Source organism: Tamandua tetradactyla, chromosome 11 (genome assembly GCF_023851605.1).
Source record: "Tamandua tetradactyla isolate mTamTet1 chromosome 11, mTamTet1.pri, whole genome shotgun sequence".
NCBI lineage: Eukaryota > Metazoa > Chordata > Mammalia > Pilosa > Myrmecophagidae > Tamandua > Tamandua tetradactyla.
The window spans coordinates 53547335-53555877 of NC_135337.1; the positions used below are offsets into that span (position 1 = coordinate 53547335).

Consider the following 8543-nt stretch of genomic DNA (forward strand, 5'->3'; position numbering starts at 1 on the left):
TTTACATTGGAAGTCATTACTGATAATACAGGACTTTCTTCAACCATTTTGCTAGAAGGTCTTGTAATTCAGATCTTTTTTTTGACTCTCAATTCTTCCATTAATCCATACTTTCATATTTATTTGATTTTTTTGCAATGTACCATTTTGAGTCCCTTCTCATTTCTTTCTGTATATATATTTTCTTTGTAGTTACCATGGAGCTTACATTTAAAACCACTAATCTATAGCAATCATGCTGATTTTATACCAACTTAACTTCAATAGCAAAAATCTACATTGTTCCTCTACAATTCCTCCCTTTCCCCACCTATTGTTGGACTTGTTACAACATATAACTTTATACATTGTAGGTCCAAAACCATAGATTTATTATCATCTTGTGCATTTGCATTTTAGAACATAGGAAGTAAAAGATGTAGTTACATAAAAAAAATACATTACAAACTTATGAGCATTAACAGTTACCCACTGATTACTTTTACTGAAGGTCTTTTATTTCTTTACACCACTTTGCTCAACAGTCTAGTGTCTTTTCCTTCCAGTTTAAAGAATTCCCTTTAGCATTGCTTGTAGGGCAGATCTAATGGTGACCAACATTCTCAACCATTGTTTATGTAGGAATGTCTTAATCTCTCCTTCATTTTTGAAAGAGTTTTCCTGAATAAAAATTTTTTGCTGGAAATTGTTTCCCTTCAGTGTTTGAAATATGTCTACACTGCTTTTTGCCTCCATGCCTTCTGAGGAAAAAATGGAACAATCTTATGTGGACTCCCTTGTACATAACATGTTGCACTTATTACAGTTTTCAGAACTCTCCTCGTCCTTGGAATAGGATGGATTGACTATTATGTTTCTGGGCATATTTCTCTTTAAGTTTATCCTGTTTGGGGATTGTTGAGCATCTTTAATGTGCATAAAAATTTGGACATTTTCATGAATTTGCATGTCATTCTTGTATAAGGGCCATGCTAATCTTCTCTGTATCAGTTCAATTATAGTATATGTACTGCTGAAACAAGCACTCAAAATTTCATTTTCTGTTTTTCTTATTTTTTAGAACAGCTACCTTTTATTGAGGTAAAATTCACATAACATAAAACTCACCATTTTAACTATTTTAATCTGTACAATTCAGTGACTTCCATCACATTCTCAATGTTTTACAACCATCAGTATCTAATTACAGAACATTTTCATCACCCCAAAAAGGAATCCCATACCCATCAAGCAGTCACAACACCCCATTACCCCTTTCCCCAGCCCCCTGACAACTACTAATCTCTTTTCAGTGGCTATGGATTTGCCTATTCCAGACAGTTAATATAAATAGAATCCTACAACATGTGGTCTTTTCTAGCCAGTTTCTTTAACAAAACAAGATGTTTTCAAGGTTCCATGTTGTAGCACCTATCAGTATATCATTCCTACTTATGGCTGAACAATATCCCTTTGTATGGCTATGCAATATTTTGTTTACCCATTCATTAGTTAATGAACATCTTGGTTGTTTCTACTTTCTGGCTATTGTGAAGAATGGTGCTACTAACATTTGTATATGACTTTGTTTTTTATTCTCCTGGGTATGTATTTCAGATTGGAATTATTAAGTTATGGTGTATAATAATCCTTTTAGTATGCTGCTGGATTGCATTTCCTATCATTTTGCTGAGGATTTTTGTATGTGTACTTGTTAGGGATAGTTGTCTGAAGTTTTCCTTTCTGGTGTGATTTTGGTATTAGGGTAATATGGGCCCTATAGAACAAGTTAGGAAGAATTCCTTTCTCTATTTTTTGGCAGAGTTTGAGAAATACTGATGTACTTTATGATAGATTCACAGCAAAACTATCTGGTGCTGGACCTTTTTGTTGTTGGAAGGTTTTTTTTACTATCTGTTTTAGACCCATTCAGATTTTCTAATTCTTCTTGAGTCAGTTTTGGCAATTTGTTTCTAGGACTTTATCTATTTCATCTAGATTACCTAATTTGATGGCATACAACTGTTCATTATATTTTCTTATATTCGTTTTTTATTGCTGTAAATGTTGGTAGCAATGTTCCCACCTTATTTGTTGACTTTAGTAATTTACATGTTCTTTTGTTCTTAGTCAGCCTAGTAAAAGTTTGCCAATTTTGTTGATCTTTTCAGAAAACCAATTTTTGGTTTCATTGATTCTACTGTTTTTCTAATTTACTTATTTCCACTCTAAACTTTATTCCTTTCCTTTTGATGGCTTTTTGTTTGCTCTTCTTTTTATAGTTCATCAAGGTAGAAGGTCAAATTATTGATGTGAGATCTTTTTTTTAATGTAGGTATAGCTACAAATTTCTGTGAGCGCTTTTTGGCTGCATTCCATCACTTTGGTATGTTTTGGTTTCATTTCCACTAACCTGCAAGCATTTGCTAATTCTTTCATGCACTGCTTAAGAGTAAATATTTTTAACTTCTACATATTTATCAATTTCCCTTCTATTGGTTTCTAATTTCATTCCACTGTGGTCAAAGATAATATTTTGTATGATTTCAATATTTTAAAATTTATTGATACATTTTGTGTATCAATACATGGACTATCTAGAATGTTCCATGTGCACTTGAGAAGAATGTATATTCTGCTGTGGTTGGATGGAATACTCTACATTAGCTCTAGCTGCTTTGCATGTTATTCAAATCTTCTACTTCCTGGTTTATCTTCTTTCTAAGTTCTACCCGGCAGAAAGTTGGAGTGTTGAAGTCTCCAACTACAACTGTTATTTTCCCCTTCAACCATCATGTTTGCTTCATTTATGTTGGGAGTCTGCTTGCAGGTACAGTTATAATTGTGACATATTTTTGATGGACCGACCCTTTATCAACATGTAATGTTCTTTATTATCTCTTACAGAAATTTTGTCTTAAGTTCTTACTTGTCTGATATTAGTATAGCCATTCCAGTTCTCTTTCTGTTATGGTTTCCATGGAATATCTTTTTTCGTTCTTTCACTTTCATTGCATTTGTTTCATGATTCTAAAGTTAGTTTGTTGTACATGGCAATAATAAACATGGTTTATTTAGTCTGGTCTTCCAATCTCTCCTTTTTTTCTTTGGCATGGGCAGGCTCTGGGAATTGAACCTGGGTCTCTGGTATGGCAGGTGAGAATTCTGCCACTGAGCCACCATTGCACCACACCAATCTCTGCATCTTAAGTAGAATTTAACTGATATACATCTAATGTAATTACTAATAAAGAGGGAGTTGCATTGCCATTTGGCATTTGTCTTCTAGATCATAATTTTGTTGTGCAATTCCTTCAATTTTGCTTTCCTGTCATATAAAACTGCTCCTATATCAATCTGTTGCCCATCCCTCATGTTATTGCTACAAATTACTTCCTTGTACAACGTACATCCACTGACATTGATGTATTATTTTATGTAGCTATCTTTTAAATAATGTAGGAGAAAAGAAGTACTTACCAGAAATGAATTTATACTCACTTTTGCGATTATAGATAAAACTAACTTTACTAGTGTATTTTATTTCTTTCGATTCAAGTTACTCTCTAATGTAGTTTCACTTTAGGCTGAAGGACTCCTTTCAGCATATTTTGGAGGGCAGGTTTACTAGCAACAAACTCTCAATTTTTGTTGATCTGGGAATCTGCTAAATTCTCCTTCATTTTTGAATGATAGTCTTGCTGGATATAGTTTGGGATGAGAAATCAGCTGTTGATCTTACTGAGGATATTTTACATGCAAAACACTTTTTTTTTGCTGCTTTCTGAATTCTCTTTATCTTTGACTTTCAATCATTTGATTACAATATGTCTCAGTATGGATGTCTTTGACTTTATCCTATTTGGGTTTCGTTGAGTTTCTTGGATATATAGACTCATGTCTTTCATCAAATTGGGGAAATTTTCAACTATTATTTCTTCAAATATTCTTTCAGCCCTGCTTACTCTCTCTTCTCCGTTGGAACTCCTATTACATGTATGTTGGTATGCTTGATGGTGTCCTACAAGTTTTTTAGACTCTCTTCACTTTTCTTCATTCTTTTTTTGTTCTCAGATTGGGTAATCCCCGTGGATCTAAATTAAGTTTGTTCATCTGTGGTATTATTTTTTGGCTCAAATTTGCTGATCCTCTTTGGTGAATTAACTATTTCTGTTAGTGCTTTGTTTAACTTCACTAGTTCTACAGAGAGTGATGTGAACTCTTTGGAGCACTATCTTAGCATTTCTCTGGCTTCTTCTAACTCATTTTCCAATGTTTCTTGTAGCTCTCTGAGCATATTTACAACACTGGATTATTCACTACCATGGATACCATGTTTTGGTGCCTGGAATTTTGCAGGGCAAGTTTCTATTTCATTTTTTTTCCCAGTGTATAGTTCATACTTGACCATTTACTTTGTAATTCTTTGCTGAAAATTGGGCATTCCAAATTTTACCAATGTATAAACCCTTGAATCAGAGTCTTCCCACTCCTCAATTTGCTGTTGTTGCCTGCTGCTGTCTAGTGACTGTTCTGAAATAATATTGTACAGTCTATGCTTTGTTTTGTGTGGCTACTGAAGTCTCTGCTTGGTTAGTGGAATGATCAGCTAGTGTTTTGACAGTTTCCTTAAAAGATCTGGAATTAAAAAAAAAAACAGCAAGAATAACAATTAAACCTCCCAGTATTTGCTAACTGGCTCCCTGCTTGTTTAGACACTCCTTCAATATTTAGCTGGGCAATTCACACCCTGCCTTAGCCTTAGCTGGTTGCTTTTACAGAGCTAGAAGTTCAGTCAAAGGTAAGGATTTAGGCTTTTTCAGGTGTTTTCTTAGCAATATGCTCCATTCTGGGCATGCATACTGCCTTTTAAATTCATAGTACCTAAGTGGGGAACTTTTACAAGCCCTTGTTCTTCAAAGTCTTTAAACCTTTCTTCCCAGTCTTTTTGAACTATATTGTTTGCCTTAACCATTATTCATTGCCCCAGGTAGAGAGACTAATATGTTTGCTTTTAAATATTTTGAAAACTGCCTCTCAGGCAGATGTCTTTATTTTGGGAGAGTTCTGAATCACATGAAATAAAGACAACGTGTTTGTATAACTCCTTCACGATGCCATGGCACAGGACAAAACAACCAACCACAATTTTTGAGAAAGAAGTTTGTTCTATTTTTTCTGGCACCAGGAGTCCATACTGGGAATGTGAGTGCTGTCTTCAGGACTGCTTCCAAGTTCTCAAATGCCACTGAACATACTCTTAGAAGTCCCCAGCCTGCACCAGGTTGGGCACTCCATGTCCAGCATAGGGCAGGTGACCAGGCTGCAGTTTCAGCTACATAGGGACAGCACCTAACTTCCCTGAGAGTGGCTTCCCAAGGCCTGGAGCCCCTATGACCAGCCTCAAGCAAGCCCCTCAACAAGACTAGCCCAAAACAGAAACATTGGCCCCAGACATGTGCAGGAGGGAAAATCAAAATTTCTTAAATGCTAAAATTTATAGATCATGACAGCTAACCACAATAGAAATAAACTATGAGTCAATAAGAGAATGATAACAAGATAAAACCCAAATGTTTTGAAATTAAATAATAGAATCCAACGTCAAATATAAAAACCACAATGTAATTAGAAAATTGAAATGAATTATAATTTACATACTAAAGTATGTAAAATGAAGCAAAAGCAATTTTTCTTTTGCATGGGCAGGCACAGGGAATTGAACTCAGATCTCCGGCATGGCAAGTTATAACTTTGCCTGCTGTGCCACAATGGCCTGCCCCCAAAGCAAAATTTTGAGGAAAATGTATTGCTTTGTACTTAATATAAAAAAGGAAGGTACAGTAACAATAATGTAACTTTCCTCTCATAAAGACAGAAAAGAATAGTACATTAAAACCAAGGTAGGAAGTAGAAAATAATAAATAGAAGAATGAAAATTAATGATATACCATGCAAATTTAGAAGGCCAAAATCAACACAGCTAAAGATTTTCTTTGAAAATATAATGAAATTAAATTTATAAGGCAAAGGAAGAAAAATAAAGAAAACTGAAGTTACAAATATCAAGAATAAGAAGTGGATATCACTCTATATTCTACAGATATTATGATAATCATTATGTCAATCAATTCACAATTTGGATAAATAAAAATATTCACTGAAAAGTAAAACTTGAAAAATGATACAATAAGTCATTCCACTTGTGGTAAATGGTAGCATAACTTATATTGAACCAATACTAATAATAATTATAATAAATTCTGAACTCAAAAACACTGTTGAAGACATAAGGCAGTGAAAAAAAGCAGTGTGAAACTAGAGGGAATATAACCCTTGAATGAAAGCAAGAATACACTGTAAGAGCCACACTTTAATTAGTGATTTCCTCCAGAGTATTCCCCAGTTGTAGCAGCAAACAAAAATATAGTTCAAGCAGAAAATGGCAAACTTACAAGTCTGAGGAGTCATAGGCCAGAGGTTAAGAATAGAATACTTGGCGGGCCGCGGTGGCTCAGCGGGCAAAGTGCTTGCCTGCTATGCCGGAGGACCTCGGTTCGATTCCCGGCCCCAGCCCATGTAAAAAACAAACAAACAAACAAAATACAATAAAACAAGAAAACGTTTAAAGATGTTTCCCTTCCTTCCTTCCATCCTTCCTTCCTTCTCTCTGTCTTTCCTTCCCTTCCTCCCCAAAAAAAAAAAATAAATAAATAAATAAAAATAAAAAAAAAAAAAAGAATAGAATACTAGAACGGCATTGAAATCAGGGGCTGGGGTAAGAAACACTGAAAACGAGTCATAGAGGGAGATCTCAAAATACACTTATAAATTTCCTTAAATCCTTGAATAATTGTTAAACTGTACATAAGCATGTCTTCTGAGGAACAAAGCAGAAAGCAACCACTGGAAAGGCAAAAGAAATCAAGGGATTTAAGAAGCTCAGTTTTGAGTTCAGTTTCCAACAAGTTAAATAGATTAGATAAAACTGCAGACTTTTCAATGCTATCAAAGAAGAGGCATGCCTTAAGTGTAACAATTATGTCCTGTGACAAAAATTATATCATAAGATTGGGTCAAAATTGAAAAGAGCAAAATCATCAAATATGGAATTTTGCAACCAGAAGACAAAAATGACTGCCAGTAACTTAACTGCCAGATAAAACAGAATGCAACACTCTTCAGAAGATGATAACAGAATAGATTTAACAAGTCCTCACTGCAATACTCTGCATATGCATGTGTGTGTGCATGTGTTTGCATATTTATACATGAGAATAAGCAGGAAGTTATGACGCATAATCAGTGAAAACTTAAGTCCATAGGAGTAGACTCATATATACCTATAGGAATTAGTTAGAAAGAGACCTAAAAATTGTTATTATAAAAATACTTTTAAAATTACAGGAAAAAAATGGATATAATGGGCAGAAGTGTGATGGATGGCAGAAGAAATGCAAAAACTCTAAAAAGGACACAATGGAAAAATCTAAAACAGCAAAATACTATATATGAAATAAAAAAAATATTTACTGGGTTTAACAACATATTAGGTTGCAAAGAGAAAAGAATAAATAAATTTTAAAACAGGTCTACAGAAATTTGAAAGTCTGAATAGACTGAAAACAATAAAGAAATTGAATTAGTAATATAAAATCTTCTTATAGGAAAAACACAGGCTCAGGTAGATCTGTAGGCAAATTCTACCAAAAATTTAGGAAATAATACCAGCTCTTTCTGACTATTTCCAGAAAACTGGGGACGAGTGAACACTTTCAAATTAATTCTATGAACTCAGTATTACTCTGTTGCTAAAATCAAAGATATTATAATGAAAGTAAACTAGAAACCAATATTCCACACAAATAAAGCTGCAAAAATCCTCAATAAAATATTAACAAACCAAACCAGGAACACATAAAAAGAATTATGCACCATGTCCAAGTGTGATATTCCACACAAATTGAAGGTTGCACTAATATCTAGAAATCAGTTAATGTAACATATAATGTTAATAAATTATGGGGCAAAATTATATGTTCAATTTCAATAGATGTAGAAAAAGCAACCTGACAAAATCCAATGTCTATTTATAATTCAAAAAACACTAAAACAAACTAGAAATCGAACAGAACTTCCTCAACATGATAAAAGTTATCTATGAAAAACCTACAATTAATATTGTATTTCAGAAAATAAATTACTTTCCCCATGATTAGGAAGAAGACAAAGATATCTGTCTCTTCACTTCTATTTAATATTATAATTGGGGGGTCTAGCCAGTGAAATCAAGAAACAAAAACAAGAGGCACCCAGATTGGAAAAGAAGTAAAACTGTACTATTCACAAATGATGTGATGCTTTACAAACAAAATTAAAGAAATCCACAAAAAAATGCTAAAACTAATCATGTTCAGCCAAGCCAAAATACACAAGATCATTATACAAAATTAATTGCATTTCTATATATTACCAGTAAAAAGTCTGAAAATAAAATCAAACAATTCCATTAAAAATCATAAAAAGTAATGCAATATTTAGGATGCAAAACTTACATTTGAAAA

At 33.6% G+C, this 8543-nt stretch overlaps 1 non-coding gene across 1 annotated transcript; it reads right to left on the reverse strand.

Moving 5' to 3' along the window:
• Positions 1-918: 918 nt before the first annotated feature.
• Positions 919-1025, reverse strand: LOC143651040 (U6 spliceosomal RNA). The gene has a single exon (XR_013159786.1). It is a non-coding gene; the product is annotated as a U6 spliceosomal RNA (small nuclear RNA).
• Positions 1026-8543: the final 7518 nt, after the last annotated feature.